This window comes from Triticum dicoccoides, chromosome 3B, assembly GCF_002162155.2.
Source record: "Triticum dicoccoides isolate Atlit2015 ecotype Zavitan chromosome 3B, WEW_v2.0, whole genome shotgun sequence".
NCBI lineage: Eukaryota > Viridiplantae > Streptophyta > Magnoliopsida > Poales > Poaceae > Triticum > Triticum dicoccoides.
In genome coordinates this window covers 189,082,843-189,088,744 of record NC_041385.1, presented here as the reverse complement: position 1 = coordinate 189,088,744, position 5,902 = coordinate 189,082,843, and the positions used below count along the sequence as shown (strand labels likewise).

Below are 5,902 nucleotides of genomic sequence, written 5' to 3'. Positions count from 1 at the left end.
ATAAGAGATCTCTTTCGAAAGACGACAATGGCAAGTCTCAATCAACTGTCATTAGATCAATAGTAAACAGGACATTGCTTTGCGTATCACGGATCGAGCACACAATAGAATGCTCGAACTACACTCTCCCAGCAAAAGGCAGGGCAAGTGAGTTCTACACAATATTCGATAATGAAACGAGCCTTCCTCCTTCCGAAACCCCCTCTCCTCGGCCCGGGATAGCGATAGACGTACAAATTCAATCAATGGCGATAATGTCATCCCCTTTCCTTAGATATAAAAGAATCATTCTGAGCGAGTCCATAAGAAGCGACCCGCTTTTTCATCAGTTCCGGGGGAAGACCAAAGATCTTGGGCGACCGGTCTGCCAGAAAAACTCAAAAGAGAAAGAGAGGTATGCACTGTGAAGGAAGCCCTTTGACCCACTCTTCCTTCCCCCTACCTACCCATAAGGTAAGTAGGGGCCTCGGCATCTCTATTTCCCGATAAACCTACTAAAACTACTTCGAGAAACCTACCAATTCGAGAAACAATACAAACCTACCAAAAAAATTACTAGCCTCCCTTTTTGGGTGGCTTCCACTGCTTGTGCGAGTGAGCAACTATATTTCGGATATCCTGGGGTTGTAAGATCTCGAGCAGAGGAAAGTCCCGGGGGAACGTGTTTACCATGAATAGGATCTCCCCAGGCTCAAGGAATGCAAGAAGTCTGTCTATCTTGCATTTTAAGCCAGGGAAATCCTTATATTCTGAGCACAAAATCCACATTTTAAAGGTTTCTTTGTAATTGTCAGGTGGTCCCCCCGCTCCGGGGGAGAAGCTTCTTCTATGGCTATGGCCAAAAGGAGAAATAGTCATGTTCATTATATGGCTCCTAGAATCCAAGGCATTTCGTCGGAATACATCCTGTCTTTTCACCTTTGTAGTCCTATGCATAGTAAGTACTATAGCCCCAATCATAGCAACTAATAAAATCAGACTAGAAACCAAAAACCAGACGGAATAGTAGGTATAAAGTAAATTGCCCAATGTTTCCAAATTAGTCCAACTTTGTACCTTTCCGGCATAAACCGTATATCTTAGAGAGGTCGTATTTCTGTGGGTTGGTAGTAATGGAATGGTTTCATTATCTAAAATGAAGAACATTTCCCACCAAAAGATCAGCCCAATAATACCACTCACTGGTAAATAGCGCAATACTTCTTCGTGAATCTCTGCTATTTGAATATTGAACATCATAACCATGAATCGGAATTAAATGGCAATAGCTCCTATATGAACTACTGGGGAGATCATAGCAGAGAAGTCAAGATCTAACAAAATAAGTAAACCAGAAGTGCCGCAAAAGACTAGGATGGGAAACAAAATGGAATGTACCGGATTTTTAGCACGTACAACCATCAAACCAGAGACCAAAGCAGGGCTCAACAAAACAGAAAGTATCATGGTACGTCGTCCTCCCTTGAAATGGAACTTGAATGTTGGAGCAAGAAGACGCATTCAAGTCGATCTATTACAACCAACGCGGTTGTTCGTATTTCATTTTCTTCTTCCAAGCCGACGCTCTTCTTATAAAAGAAAGCACTCACTAAATTACTTACCGAATCTCGTCTTTCTCTCGGCACCGAGAATTTTGGACGTGTCTGGGTCGATCAGAGGTTCGGCTTGCTTCTCCACCACCCTCGCCTATGAAATGGATAACCCTTGCTGCCTTAGCAGCAGGATTTTAAGGGCTTCTGTTGAAGCGCAATAGGAGGAAGCCATGCATTCTTGAAAGAATCTCCAACCCCCCCTTTACCTTCTCTTTCTATTCTATAAAAAGGCGAACATCTAACCTAGGCCCGGTCGCCTTTCTATGAAGGCAAGCAGCCCAGCCCCCTTGTTGAAATTTGGATATTAAGGAACCCATATTTCGCAATAGCAGCTCCGAGAAGCTGGGCTTAGGGTGCGCCTCCTGTGGTCGTTTCAGTGACTCAATTGGCTGGCTTCCCTCACCTCAGACTGGTGTCGCCACCTCTCCCAGGACTGGAATGATTATCCCCGCCCGATGGGTCTACATTCATCCCTGAATGTCGTCTGGTACTCTTCACTTCCCCGCCATTCTTGTAACCATCACCTGTAATCCGCGCAGGTGTGTCTGCACCCCCTAGAGTGGACGAGAAAGAAAGGATTTTTTATCGGAGCAACCCCCCCAGGTTCCAAACCCAGGAGTTCACTTTCCCGTATGAGCATTCGGTACATATATAAGTCAGTGGAAGAGTCAAAGGGTCACCACTACTGATGATCTCCCCCTTATCTTAGAAGGGTCGTCTGAGGGTTCTCCGTGGTTCATTGTTGTGCTTACACACTAGGCTACCCTTCTCCGAAAGCTCCGCGGGACCACCTATCACTAGTCTTCGGCCGGAGGGGTTTATTGCACAAAAAGGCCGGGACGCGGGCTCCCGCAGAGGAAAGCCCAACGAATGTCAGATGCAAAGCCCCACACCTCATTAAGATCATATTGGCATACTCTCCTAAAAAAAGAGCAGACCCCATTGAAGACGGGAGTGAGGTACAACAAGGCCATTTCCGTCCACCTTCTCATGGAGCCGTACGTGGACGTTACCGCTCATACAGCTCCCAGCCAGCAAGCAGTTAGCTTTCCTCTAGAAGTCATGGAAGTGTGGATAAATTGACAGAAGGTTTTTATTTCTTAGAAAATCGCCCTAACCGTCCTAAATATGGATGGAGAGCGGTCTCGAGTTTTTCGGGGTCCTCGAGATTTCATTTTAGGTCGAGTAGAGATGCTAGGGAGTCTGTGGGCTTCCCTTGGCATTTCAAGATGGCCTCTATCATCTTTTTGAGAGCCTCCTGTTTGCCCGTCAAGGGGCATTTGACATGCAGAGACAAAAGCAGTCCCACACGAAACTGGGAATTTTCCCCAATGGACGTAATCGGCTCTGCTTTCGCGGTCTCAAAAGGAGAAGCCCCGAACGCTTGCAGTTGCTTTTTTCTATTTATTCCTTCTAAGCGAGCCTCTAAAGACTCTACTCCTATTTTAAACTTAGAGTCTGATTCTTCCAATTCTTCCAAAGACAAAGTAGAACTTCGTTTTGAGGAGTTTGCCCCCCGTTCGCCGCCGTCCAGCCTGCGGCTACTCTAGGATGGATCAAGGTTTAGGCCAACAGATGGGGCTTGCTCCCTTTCTTCTAGAGCTAAGGAAGGACCTGCGGGTGCCGTTTCCGGTAAAGGGGGAATCTCAAGGAGGGTCTCCAGACCTTCGAAGTGCCCCACCACCACGGTTGGCGTTGTGTCGACGACCCCCTCTGGCTCCGGGCTAGAGGTAATTTCGATGATCTCCCCGGCCCTTTGTTCCTCGTCACCATCGCAATAACAATAAGGAGACGCGGTGATGTCATCATCCAAAAGGAAAAAGAAAACCCCAAAGGTACCGAATGGAATTCTACTTGTCGGGCTTGGATTCGTTTCGTTTATCAAAAATCGAAATAATAAATAACAACCCATAAATCTAAGAGAAATTACGATAAAAAAATCTAAAGTGAAGCCAATCGCTTATAAAAAGAAACCAGTCTCCTTTTAAAAGGAATTGGCCAATTCACTTCGAAAAACTACGTTCTAACTTGAGCAGAAAAATTGGTCGCATTTGACATCTAAAGTTTCACCAGCCCTACTACTGCCCGAAATCTTGCTTTGCTGAGCTTTCCCCAAGGTGACACCGAAGGTCTACGTCCTTTCGTGCGCCCCTCACCTCCTCCATGAGGATGATCCACTGGATTCATTGCAACATCATGAACAATGGGGCATCTGCCTAAGCACTGGCACCCCCACCACGCTTACGGCTCTATACCTACTAGACCTGTATTCAGTAAAGCTTTCTTTCTATATGCTAATTCTCATGCAGTTCATATTGTCGATATGAGTATAATTGCCTCGAGGAATAGATAAGAATTCCTTCCTTTACGGGTAAATGAATAGGAATCAGGTTAATAAAACCGGAACTGTTTCCGCCTTCCTCTCGAACTGAGCTATTTCTCTTAAATATAGAGTTTCACATCATTACAGGAAATCCTATACATGTGTATTACCACCCGATATGGAGCCATCGTCGTCTTCGGCGTAGCGTGAAGACCTTCCCACGGTCTTCAAGTCGTTCTTGACTCGCTAGCAAGCACCAGTGGAATTTAACCGCCTTGTGGTCGGGACACCGCCTTCTTCTCTAGAATCACGCAAGTGGTAATGCTCCCCATGGTAAGGAGAAAGACCTTAAGGCATAAACGTAGAGCCTGAGTCCACAAGATAGTATTTTCTCGATGACGATAGTGGCCATTTTCTGGTTCAGTGGTTGTATCTAGAAATATTCTAGAGTCATTTGTCATACCCTCCCAACCAACCATCACATATGTGAAACTCATGTGAAAATAAAAAGCACACAAACTCTTCTGTGTTGTCGAAACTCGTTTTCCACGATAACGTATTTAGTTTGATGTTGGAACTCAGGCAGAAATGTGTGTCCCGGCTCCAACACTATTCTAGAAATGCAAAAAATAGAATAATAGATGAATTAGAAAACTCAACTATTCTTTGTGATTCGGTACCGCTTGAACTAACTGGCCCAATTCTTGGTAGGTACTTATTAGGGGGAGGGCCAACCACCGAATGAACAACGATCTCCCGGTCCCACTTGATTCCTGGGGAATTTAGGGAACCCTGCAGACTTGACTCTTTTAAGAGGAAGAAATTCGAAGTGAAATATCTAGAATATGCTTTACACTCCATTTTCACACAGGTATGCCCCCTACCTTTCTGTAGATTGATGCACTAATAAGACTCCAAATCCTTGGTTTGAGCATCCCTTTCTTTTGTAACCTCTCTTAGGAACTTCAAACGGAACAAGGCTAGGATCCTAATCTCTATTCCTTCCTCCTTGGCGTCAGATAACTCCAATAAAGCATGACTGAAGTAGATATAAAACGTGTCGAAGAGCAATAGACTCTTTTTTTATAGAGCTTATCATTGTCATTGATTGACCAGCATGACTTATGGATTGCATTTTATACTGTGCTATTTGAATAGCGAGATTCTGGAAAGGCGGGCAAAATAGACTTTCTTGCTCCTGCATCATTCTTGCTAAGGGCATCTAAGGAACTAATCAAAGGTTACGAAAGAGAAGGCTTGAAAAGGAGCTTACTTTTCCCGCTAATGCTACTTCCGCTATCTCATAATTAAGGAGGATACAACTCATAAACCTCCCTTGGTATTTGGGTAGGGAGAAAGATAATTAATTAGACTAAGTGAGGAATGTATACAACTACTGCTCAAAGGCTATAAGAAGCACGCACTCCTACTAGACATGGAAGGAGTAAACCTAAAATATGCTTTCTTCCCTTATGTTGAATTGACTTCCTTGTCTCTTTCTAGAAAGTCAGCAGCTGGCTCAAGGTGAACTACTGGGAAATGAAAAAACATATGGTTCAATCAAGAACCTATAAGCCGAACGGAGTTCTCTCTCATATTGTTATGTTTACCTGGAATGCCATAAGCCTGCTCTCAAGGAACAACTCGAATCACTACTGACGCGGGACTTGCTTTCGCACGGGGAGTTGGATAAATTACCCTCTTGTGGGTATGGCGATAGATAGCAATAGCAATGGATTGATTATGATTATGATTAAGTAGACTGACTGTTGGATGAGCTCCAAAAGGTGGTGAGCCTGATGAGTCAACCAAAGGGAGTGGGCCCTTTAAACCCCTAGGGCGTAAGCATTTCTGCCTATCCAAAATAAGAGGTCAAGTCAATCTTGAATGCGGTTAGTACCTATTAGTATTAGATACAGAATCCTATTTGCTTTGAGAGCCCCTATCCTATATTCTCTCTATCTATAGATGGAGAAAGACATGCTCG

The 5,902-nt window shown here is 44.5% G+C and overlaps 2 pseudogenes; one reads left to right on the top strand and one right to left on the bottom strand.

Moving 5' to 3' along the window:
* Positions 1–512: 512 nt before the first annotated feature.
* Positions 513–1,500, bottom strand: LOC119281133 (annotated as a pseudogene).
* A 569-nt stretch (positions 1,501–2,069) lies between these two features.
* LOC119281132 lies at positions 2,070–2,675 on the top strand (annotated as a pseudogene).
* The last annotated feature ends 3,227 nt before the right edge of the window (positions 2,676–5,902 follow it).